At 32.6% G+C, this 12,654-nt stretch overlaps 1 pseudogene; it reads left to right on the forward strand.

Annotated features, from left to right (window-relative positions):
- The first annotated feature begins 3,938 nt into the window (after positions 1-3,938).
- LOC149879117 (uncharacterized) lies at positions 3,939-12,041 on the forward strand (annotated as a pseudogene).
- The last annotated feature ends 613 nt before the right edge of the window (positions 12,042-12,654 follow it).

Genomic DNA, 12,654 nt, shown 5'->3' on the forward strand with positions numbered 1-12,654 from the left:
GTACATGTTGTTATTGAAACTGTCATAATTAAGTGCATAAAATTTTTTTTAGCTCTGTTAGATGAATCATTCTATTTTCATGACAATTCAAAACATTTAAAACGACCATGAAAGATGCTACTTTTAAATTTTGGCTTCAATTATGTCATGAAGCATGTCTCTATGCAATATAAGTTGATCTATATTTAGATTAGAAAAGACTGTAATCAATAACAACAATTGGAAGTCAAATGTAAACCTTGATGCTAGGCCGCCTAGAGCATCACCAATAGCTTCCTTGTAGACTTTATTGTAAACACTTTTTTGCAGAAAAATGTCCGGCTCTGTCAATCCACAGTCAAATTTAATTGATAGCTTTCTTTTCCTTGGATCCTTAAGTTTATCTAAACCAAAATTTTTACATTCCTCTTTTGAATCTTCCCACATGACAGAGTTAAATTTTTCTTTCATGTTGTAAATGATCAGTGCATGTTTTTAAATTTAAACTTTTACTCTGGACAAACGATCTCAAGGACAGATAGTCACTTTCTTGCTGAAATGTTTTGAACCAAGCAAGTCTCTTCGGTGATTCGCGAATGAACGTTATTATATCCCTTGAAAGCTGAAGAATATCTCTTACTTCGATAACATTCTTCATAACCTCTTTGGTTACGAGATTTAGTGAATGCGCTTGAAAATGTACAAGTAATGCTCGAATTCGATGGCTATTGCCCCCGTGGAATCGTCTGCTATGGGTACATCTACGGAGAAGTATCAATATTTATCTTAAATTTGAGTATATTAAAATTATCACAGTATAAACAATTCGTTTTTTCTTTAATGTGTCAACATATCTAGTTTTGTGCCAAATAAAGTGTTTTTGCGGGGAATTTTGTTACATTATTTTTTTTAAAAAAAAACTACAGCTGAGACGCAGCGAATACTTGTCGAGACTTAAGGATAAGCATTCTCTATTTGAAAAGATATGCAGAAATCGGTTTCGACGCTTCAAAACCAATAATTATGATCTGGGCGATAAAGAACGCTCTGGGGCACCAACATATTTTGAAGATAAGGAGTTGGAGGAGTTGCTTGATGAAGACCTTGTCAGACGCTAATTGAACTTGGAAAACTGTTACTAGTTGATGATACAACAGTTTCAAAACATTTAAAAGCTTTAGGGATGATCCAAAAGCAAGGTCATTGGGTGCCCTATGAGTTAAAGTCAAGTGACATTGAATGACGACACTTAATGTGTGAACTGTTACTTGAACAGCAAAAAAGAAAAGTGTTTTTGCATTGGATAGTCACTGGAGATGTAAAGTGGATCAAGTATAACAATCCCAATTGTAAAAAAATCATGGAGTAACCCAGGTCATGCATCAACATCTTATGTGAAACCAAATATCCATGGCTTCTTTTGTGTACTTGGTGGGATCAGTAAGGTGTAATTTAATACGAACTTCTAAAACCCAATGAGACCATCGCGGCAGATTGCTACCAATTCCAATTGGAACATTTGAGTCAGGCTCTGAAGGATGAACGGCCAGAATACCAACGCAGACATGATAAGGTAATTTTATTGCACAATAATGCTAGGCCACATGTTTCAAAATATATAAAAAATTTGGAATCACTCAAACGGGAAATCTTATCCCTCCCACAGTATTTACCAGACATAAATCCAAGTGGTTACTACCTATTCCGTTTGATGGTACAAGGCCTGGCTGATCAACACTTCCAAACATATGCAGACACTATAAACTAGATCGATACGTGGATATCATCAAAAGATGTATCGTTTTTTCGGCGTGGGATTCAAATACTGCCTGAAAGAGGAGAAAAGTGGTGTCAAATGATAGGCAGTACTTCGAATAAAATGGTATGTTTAATATTTTAAATAAAGTAATTATTTTTTCAAAAGAATGGCAAGAACTTATTCAATGTCCTTATAAATTACAGGGTGCGGCAGCGATTCGCGAACTTTTTAGAACATTTTTCAAAATGAATTTTTAAAGCACTAAAAAACTGTTTTCATGGAATGTTAATAGGAAAAAAGTTGAAGATAAATATTTTTCCCACATTAACATTCAATTATGTCTTTTTTTTTTTTTGATCACTGCCTCAAGCCTAGGACGGAAGGACTGGCAGGTGCTTATTATATATTCCCATGAAATTGAGTTCCAAGCACGGGTAATTGATGACTTTAGTGACTTGAGACTTGAGTTGGTCTTTTTTCAAGCCTTACTCTCAACTACGCTCCACACACTATAGTCAAGGGGATTCAGGTCAGGGCTGGATGGTGGCCATAAGTGTTTGGGCCAGAAATTAGCCATATTGTCCTGAAGATTTTGTTGAGTTTTTCTGGACCCATGACAAGGTGCATTGTCCTGTTGAAAGATGTAATAGTTTTCTGGGAATGTCTTCTTCAGCCATGGCACAACATAGCGCTTTAGTAAGCTAATATACACATTAGAGGTAACTTTTTTTTCTCTTTGATGTAGATTAGTGGACATTTCTCTCCATTAGAAGCGATGATTCCTAGCATCATGATGGACTGAGGGTGTTTGGTGTGACACACAGGTGGTGCTTTGTCACCCTTCTGTACAATGAATCTGTCAATACGCCTATTTATCACACAGTCAACACTAAAAAGTTTTTCATCTGAGAAAACTTTAACTGTTGACGAAGCATGGCTTTTTAGCTGTTTCAGAAGCTTCTTTGATCGTTCCAATCGTAAAATTTTTAGTCTTTCTGTTAAAAATTGACATGAAGTTCGGGCCACACTGACTTTTCCAAGTGTTTTTAGAGTTCTTCTGACTGTCCTTTCTTCAATATTGAACAATTTTGCTGTCTTTCTGATGGATACAGTAGGATTCTTTTCAACATGCTTATTAAGCTTTTCTGTAAACTTTTTATCAACTTTTTTATTCACTGGAGATGGCATTTTGGCTCTTTCAGCACTGCTACGTTTTTTCACTTTGTAAAATGTAGTTTTAGATACTCCAGAAACACGAATTACTTCACGTGCAGACAAACCCGCATGAATAAAATTTAAAACTTCGGTTCTTTTGGCTTCCATTGTCAAACTTTTAACTAAAATGTTTTCTATTCACAATTTTATTAAAATTTAAAACGGTCATTAAACATTAATCAACAAAAAGAAATTGTGGAAGTATTTTATTTACATCACAAAACCTAGCCAAAAATTAGTTCGTAAATCGCTGCCGCACCCTGTACTCATAAAAATAATAAAAAATTACTCACTGGCATAGCAGCCGAGAGAAATTTCGGCCCCGGGAAGTTTTCTTAAGGGGCCCTCATGATCAATTATATACCCAGGACCAAAAGAAGTGTGCTCTGGTCATTGAAAATTAAAAATAAAAGTTAATGAAATCTTTTAAAAGTCAAAACTATTTAAATCTTTTAAAAATTACTTTAAAAAATTATTTGTACCTACACGGGGCCCCGGGAATCTTCCCCGTCCACCCACCCACCCACCCCCACCTCCCACTCTCGGCGGCCATCCTCATAGGTACAGTAATGTGTAAATTAATTGCATCAAATTTTTTTTTTTTCTTTTTATTTGTTTATTCAACTTTTTCTATAATTTAACTGTGATTAGAAAGATAAATAAATTTAAAAAACGTAAATAAACAAAGATGGACACTACACCAAGAAAAAGATTAAAAATATTAGCTTTACTTCAATATTCTGATAAATCTCAACGGGAGATAGCCACATGTTCAGTGAACCAATCTACAGTTAACTGGGTTAAGAAGCATTACATTGCAACAGGCAGCTTATCACCGTTAAGACAAGGAAAATGTGGTCGAAAACGAAAGACCTCAGAGAGATGACCGATATCTGATACTGGAGAGTATCAAAAATCCAAAAAGAAAAGTGACCAATTAATGAATGGTTTAGCTAAGCATGACATCCATGTCTGCTCGAGTACTATGCGGAGGAGGTTGATAGCTGGTTTTCCAGAAAACCTTCTAAAAAACCATTATTACAGATGTCATGAAGAAGCATCATCTCTTGTGGGCAAAGGAATACAAAAAGTGAACTAAAGAACAATGGAGAAGGGTAAGACAAAATGTATTTGTTAAATTTACAGCCACTTTATTTATTATATTTATATAATCATGCTATTTTTAAAAATTCAGGCTATTAAATTGAAGAGGCTTGATAACAGTTTACTTGTTTATTTATAAATTGCAGGTTTTATTTTTGGATGATTCACGTTTTAAGGTGCAAGGCCAACGGTCACAGTTTGTTCGTCGTTCTAATGGTGAGCCTATACGACCCGGACACATTGAAAAATATGCCAAGCATCCAGAAAAGAAGATGTTTTGGGGTTTTTTCTCTACTTTTGAACCAGGAACACTCTACCCAGTTACTGGCATGATGAACTCTGACACTCACATTGAGGTTCTGCAAAAACATTTAATTTCAGGGATGTTAAAGTGTTTCCAAATAGAAACGTAATAATACAGCAGGATTTAGCCACATTCTATACATCCAAAAAAGTCAAGAAATTCACGGTAAAAAATAGTATTAAAACACTTAAATGCCTTGGCAACTCCTCAGATTTTAATCCAATTGAGAATCTCTGGAGAGTTGTAAAAAAAAAGGCTGCAAAAACATGAATGCACAACTAAAACTTTGCTTACCACCACTATCCTTCAGAATTGGTTTGAAGACACAGAAATCCAAAACATTTGTAATAATTTGGTAGATTCCATGCCAAATTGTGTGCAGAAAGTCATAGCAGCATTAGGAGGACACACAAAATATTAGTGTATTATTTTATAAGAGTTAGAAAGCTTAAACTTTTCTGGATTTTTATTATTTTTCATTTTGATGCAATTTATTTGCACAAGACTGTGTAACTAATATATTTATAGCTTACAGATTATAGAAAATTTTAATCTGTAAACTATAAATATATTAGTTTATCTTTTTTAAAAAGTAATGCATTATCGACATAATTTATAGTAGCAATATCTTGAGTATGAACAGGGTTTGCTAAATATGTAATTCTATCAAGACCATCGATATTTTTAATAAAGTTTACATCAACTTACATTTTAGTAGCAGCATCTTTTGCACTTGTTGGATCTGTTAAATTCGTAATATTATGACTATTCACGTTTAACTCTCAAGCCATAGTGTCACCATATTTTTAACAATGTTGTCTTCTTTATATAATTGTAATACACCACCTTCGCTTGAACTTGTTGTAGATGTACCTTTTCCGAATTTATCAATACGTTTTTATTAGTAGAAAAGTTATTCTCAGAGTTAGCAACCTGTCCCTAAAGAAGTTTGCGCTTCACGCCATAGTGTATGAAATGCACCAAGTATACCTCTATGAGTAATTTACAATTCCTTCTTCTGGTGTCCCAACGAGCTGTTAACATCACCAACATTAAGATGATATGTACAATCGAAAGTGGTAAAACATCAGTTATAAGTTGAGCAACTCTACTTATGTATTTATCATCATGTTCCACACCCGCTCATAATATTCTACCTGTTGTTATTATTGAATAAACATCAACATAATCTTTTTCATTTTTGTTTAACATTGTCAGCAGATCCATTTGCTCATTTAGCTGTTTGCATAAAACTTTATTATATTGTTACTATAGGCTTATGATTGTCACTGATGTATTGTTTAATTTGATCTTGTTAAGTTTTTCCTTCAGAGCTTAAATGTTCCATTATTTTAGTCATTGCTTTATGTTATTCAACATCTTGAAAATTTTGCTTATCATTACTCTTAAGAAAATTTTCAGTATATCTAAATTTGATAACTGACATTTAAAAACGTAAATGCTCTAATTCAGCAATTTAAAAACGTAAATGATCCATTTCAGTTCTACACGCCATGGAACTTTCGGATCTACACCTCACATTAGTCAAATTTCATGGATTACTTTTTTCCTCTAAGATTTAACAAGTTTTCACTTGATCAGCCAATCTTATACCTATTCGATTGGTTTTATATCGGAAGGCTTGAAGAAATACCATTTTTGATAGAGTTTCAATAATCTTTTATCCAGACGATACAATTGGGAAGAAGGAATAAATAAAATTAGATGTTGAACCATCTACATAAGATCTCTATTTGTTTTTGTATTGCACTATTAAAAAGGCGAAAAACATGAAAACATACAAACATTAGTAGAGGCAGAGTTGAGCACTTTTAATGATATTGTTTTAAAAGCACATAGTGATAACTTTGTTTCGCAAGAAGGATTTCTATAGATCTATGTGAATTGACAAAGGAGGAAAAAGATAAGACAGAATACACGTTATAAGGTAGATGAATATGAAAAAGATTACTCATTAAAAAAGGGAGAGTAATAACACTTGTGAATGATTTTTGTACGAAACAATAGCAAACGGAATAAATTCTTGGATGGTACACTTAAAAAATTTAGATTTAGAAAAAAATGATAACATAAATTTTGTGTTTCATTTAACATGGACTTTATATTTTATGTAGGACTGTAAGTGCCAGGGCGCGAAGTGTGAACATTTATTTGTGCTTTTAATTATTTTCAGTAAAAAGAATATCTTAGATTGACAAGTTTTAGGTCATATAGTCTCAGAATATCTCAAAGTTAAGTGAGATGTTAAAGAAATGTTTATGAATGAAAGACTGATACTTTTCCCAATAAATACATTTAAACCTAACCTCATGACCCAGTAAAATCCTTTTGGTGAGTGAAAGAGTATATTTAGTAGCTTTCAAAAATGTAAACCTTGAAATCAGGCAGTTTCCAAAAATAAATAAAAATTACGTAGTTTTTGGTACAAATAACTAATTTTTACATTTTTATAGCATGCAATGTTTAAGTTAAATACATTTTTAAGAAATTTATTGTGCTGGAGATCCAATCTGTAACTGTTACAATTTGTATTTAAAAACTAGGGAAAATATCTAATCAACCTGGCAGTAAATTTGGAGGATTAACAAATTGATAAGAGTACTTTACATTTTGAAAAAGATTATTGATTTCAAAAATGCTACAGATCATCTATCAGAAGACTAAGTGAGGAGAATTTTGCAGCACTACCAGAGCGTATCGATTTTGAGTCTATAAAACTATCCAAAGAAACACGGGCAAATACCAATTGTGAGTGTTTAATTTGTGACATTGACGAGTCAAGCTGTCTGATAAGTGTCAATAATCGAAAGCTTCATTTCTTCAAAAAATCAACACTACAGCAAAATCTATTTGAGCTAGCGTAAAAAATCCAGGTGGTTTCTTAAACTATTGCCAAACATGTTGTCTGTACAGCTTCAGCTTCTCAAAAGGAAACAATTTGTCTCCGTCAAGCTTCTATTGGAAATTATTTTCAAGTCCTGTACAAATGTAATTTATTAGCAAAAATCTGATATGACCTTAAATTATTTGAAATTTTTGCTTCTTTGATAACTTTTTGATTTTTAGGATCATCAAAAACAGTTGAAGTAGCAGAGCAAGTTCAAGCATTACAGAAAAATATATGGTGTAAGTTCAGGTTAATACTGGTTTGTCTAACAAAATGTTAAACTGGCATCCAATTGATAAGATTGTGGCAAAAAACTAGTTGAAATAAATTTTCGTGAAAAATTACAAAATCTACCTAAAAAATGCCTTGATGGTTTTGAAATCACATCCATGATGTGTGACTCAGAGAAAGGTACTAAGCTTTTGAAAACAATTGTTCCCTGCAAAAGCGTCAGAGAGGTCTATCTTCGTCAAGTCTATGAGAAAATGCAGAGCAAAAGAGACATTCCCATAAATCAAGTTACCAACCCAGTTAGCAATAGTACATGGGTCATATATCGGACCCATGTGGGCTTTTTTATGGGCCCTATGCAGGAATCCTATATTAGACTCATAAAAATTTGTCTGCGGTTTATCAACGGGTCCTATATGGGCTAATCCATATAGTTAGCCCATATTGGACCCAACAAACTCCTATGTTTTTATTTTATTTTTCTTAACAGAGTTTTTCATGGTTTGCCCATATTGGACCCAACAAACTCCTATTTTCTTTTATTTACTTTGACCTATATGGCGCATTCGATGGTTGGCCCATGTTGGACCCAATAAACTCCTTTTTTTTTGGGACCTATAGGAAACTTTAGTTTGTCAATCCATATGGATTCCAATATCAATAAACCACTATGTTAAATATTTAACTTGACCTATAGGTCAAGTTAAATATTTAACAACTAACTAAACTCTTACGTTCTCATATACACACACACACACACACACACAGATATATATATATATATATTAGATAAAAACAATAAACAATATGCTGAGAATAATATATATTTCCTATTAATGTAAATATTATATTATACAAAAAAAAGTATAAGTAAATTATAAGTAAAGTATAAGTAAATAGACTGTTTTCTTGCTTCGCCACGCTTAGCTCTATTACCATCTCGATCGCAAGCACCAACAAGCCATTTTGCAAGGGACATTTCGAAATCTTTCATCGTGCATGTCGACGTCAGGTTGTTAAGCTTTAAGGCCTTTATAAAAAATAATACATTTCCAGTAGTTACCCCTTAAGCAAGCCCACCTAGAGCCGATTGTAGGCAACCTCACTTCGGTCCTAAGTGTGTCTGATGTTTGGTTTTTTTGCGGGACCAATATGGGCAAACACAATTAACAAATAGTGAGCACAACTTTACGGGACCAGTCTGGTTTTAATATGGGCTTCCCATATATAAATTTAGAAGTGGGCAAGTCCACATAAGGCCTATATAGGCTGACTTATATAGGTCATAAGTGTGTTTGATAGTTGGTTTATTTATGGGACCAATGTGGGCAAACGGAACAAAAAAAAATGTTAAAAAGCAAGATAATTCAACTTTACTGTGTGGTTTTAACGTGGGCTTATCTTAGGGAGCGAAAACCCGACACGAATACCAGCGGGTACTCGTAGACGGGTAATTTTAACAACTTTAATTACCCGATATCCAAGCCTTCGGGTCGGGTATTACCCGATTTAAATTAACCAAGTATTACCCGTAGAAGTACCCGATTAACGGGTAATTTTATTACACGATTTCGTTACCCGAAAATCGGGTAATAAAATTACCTGATAATTCGAATAATAAAATTACCCGAAATCAGGTAATAAACCCGATCCTCGAACCGAAATTTTCGCGCTATCGGGTATTTTCGTTCTTTTTTTTTTTTTTTTTTTCTGTGCTTTTTCAAAATTTAAATTTATTTCAATTCTTTTAATATCACATTTATTTCTATTTATTAGTTCCACCCAGCTTGTGTAAGTATTAGTTTTTAACTAATTTAAAGTTAATACTTACATGGAGTGGGTGGAACTAATACTCCACGTAAGTATTAATTCCACCTACTCCATGTAAGTAATAATTTTTAATTGAATAATTTCAAATGTTTTTAAACTATTTTCGAAAACATTTGGTGATAATTACATTTATTGTTTAGGATTGCAACTAGAAAAATTTCATCAGATTTTGAATCTGAAATGGAATTTGAAAATGACATTGATTATTTCCCTCTTAAGAAAAAAAAATTAGCTGGGAAAACTCAACTTAGTGCCACAACTCAAATTCTTCCCCCTTTATTTTCTGTGCCATTTTCTGTTACGGCGTCAAGTTCACCAACATTAATAACAACTTTACCGATTATGCCTATATCTTATGAAACACTATTTTCATCTCTTGACATAGCAGCATTGATGACACCAACCCAGTAAACTCGTTTATCAAACACGTCAACAGGTTGTATGTCAAAGACGGTAACAACGACATCACCAGTTTCAAATATTGGTGAGTTACATAACTTAAAAAACTCATAAGGATGTCTACCTTGCATATTTTTTAATGTATTTGATCTCAAGCTGAATCAGCTGTTAGTAATTTGATTTTTATTATTTATGATTTATGGCATTATAGTACAGTTAACACTATTTTAGATGTTTTACAGTAAAAAACATTGGGAGTGCATTATCTTGCAGTAATATATCTAGTAAGTGATTATTGATTGTTGATTACTTGGTTTTTTTCAGATTAAAAGACTATATATGCGATAATGTAAGTAATTATTTACACTTTACCAAGATCAAACAATGCATGGATTGGTGGTACAGTTACTGCAAGTGTGTGTGGATATTCAGCAAACCCAGACTATCCACACCAATATACTAAATGCTATCCTTAGTCAAGGGAATAAAATGGTGCAGGCTTCACCTTTACCAGACGGGATAATATTTCCAATGGACACCATGGAAGCTTTTGATGCAATTAAAATGAAGCTAAAAGATATCAATATTGCAAACATAATTGTAAGATAATACTTATGACCTAGATATTAGTTTAATTTACAGTTCAATATAAAATAGGAAAGCAATATAAATGAGTAGAAGCAACTACTTATCTATATTTCTTTCCTATTTTATAATGAACTTTAAGCTTTGTTAATTTTAGCATAATATTTTTAGTCTATCGTATTTTAAGATTGCAATATCAGTATTCTGGTGTTTAGTAAATATCATGTATCATTCATGCAAACTGTATATGCATTTTTGCTACTATATAATAAATTTTTAATTTTTATATTGTTTAAAAAAACCTTTTTTAGATTATCTTAATGTGTTTGATTAAATGTTTTGCAGGTTAACTTTCTAGCCGGTATCGGAGGGAGAAAAGTCGACTAAGCTGTTCGCCGTATGATGCAGCAGTTGTTTAACAATAACTTAGCTCTGCAATTTAATTGTCAGCGAGGGCAGTCAAAAAAATTGTTAAAGGGTACTGAGCTATTTCAAGTGATTTATAGTGAGTATTCATAGTTTTAAATAAACTTGGGAAAATTTTCTCTGCTATTTTGTCAGATATTAAATACAATTGAACATATGTAAATTTTGTTTGGTTAGTTTTAAAAATTGTGCACTCTATTGTTATGTTTAGTAAAAACCCTTAAGGTTCAGATCAGGCCAGGATTAACCATTAGGCAAACAAGACATTTGCCTCGGGCACCAAGCGTTTGGTGGCACCACAAGTCCTCAAGAAATATTTTTTTTTAACAAATTTAAGTCCAGAAACAACTGAAAATAGAACAAGTGCTATGAAAATGAAGAAATACTTTATAATAAAAATTCACATTCAAGTTTGGTAAAATCTTGAATGCTTAAAAATTAAGCTATGAATGAGCCGGTTTTTTCTATTTAGCTTTATTTAAACTAATTATTTTTTTCGCGCTTTAATGACTTTTTTTTTTGCGCTTCACTTGAGGATATTTTTTTATTAACAACGTGAAACTATTATTAAAGCCGCTTTATCATTTGTTTTATCATTTTTATTGATTCTGATATTAAGGAACTATTTATAGGAGCTTACACCTTACGTTTGTTGTTTTTTTAGCCTTATTTTGCATATTTTTTTAACTTTTATGTAAATTACATTTTCGTTTTACATCATTTAATCATTTTTATTTACACATTTTTGCATACTTTTTTCAATTTCAGATCCCAAAATGAAGCGTGTTCAGTTTATTAACTATTAATTTTAATTCAGAAATACTTTATTGTAGGTTTTATATGAGTGATAGTAGTACAAACTACAAATATATTTGTTAACAACTGTTTTCTTTGCATAATATTGAACATACCAGCGGTCACAGTCAGCGAAAAATCAGGGGCCCCGGGCAGAAGGGGGCACCGATGTGGGTTTGTGCCTTGGGTACTAAAAAGGCTTAATCCGGCCCTGGTTCAGATTTTCAAAGACGATAAGAATATTGTGTATTTAAGATTCTTTAACTACTGAAAATGTATTATTTTTTATAGAAGCTTTAAAGCTTAACAACCTGACGTCGACATGCACGATGAAAGATTTCGAAATGTCCCTTGCAAAATGGCTTATTGGTGCTCGCGATCGAGATGGTAATAGAACTAAGCGTGGCGAAGCAAGAAAACAGTCTAACAAGCTCTAATTTATTCATACTTTTTTTTGTATAATATAATATTTACATTGATAGGAAATATATATTATTCTCAACATATTATTTATTGTTTTTATCTAATATGATATTTAACATAGTAGTTTATTGATACTAATATATATTGGAATCCATATGGATTGACAAACTAAAGTTTCATATAGGTCCCAAAAAAAAGGAGTTTATTGGGTCCAATATGGGCCAACCATCGAATGCGCCATATAGGTCACAGTTAATAAAAGAAAATAGGAGTTTATTGGGTCCAATATGGGGTAACCATAAAAAATTATGTTTGGCTCAAAGTAAATAAAAGAAAAGAGGAGTTTGTTGGGTCCAATGTGGCCTAACTATATGGACTAGCTCATATAGGACCCGTTGATAAACCGCGGACAAATTTTTATGGGTCTAATATAGGATTCCTACATAGGGCCCATAAAACAACCCACATGGGTCCGATATATGACCCATGTACTATTAATAACTGGGAGGGTTCCAAAAAACAATTGGATCAATCAAAAAGCTCCTAATGATTATGTCTTTACTAGAAAAAATATCAAAACAGCAAAATATTTTGAAAACACGGTTCACCTTACAATTTTGCTCACAAATTTTTACAACTTACTTGTGCTTGACATTATCCTCCCAATCAAACTGTACCTGATGGTTGGTGTTGTCA

Source organism: Hydra viridissima, unplaced genomic scaffold (assembly GCF_058129835.1).
Source record: "Hydra viridissima isolate aposymbiotic clone 2 unplaced genomic scaffold, HvirCarnegie_v1 scaffold_14, whole genome shotgun sequence".
NCBI lineage: Eukaryota > Metazoa > Cnidaria > Hydrozoa > Anthoathecata > Hydridae > Hydra > Hydra viridissima.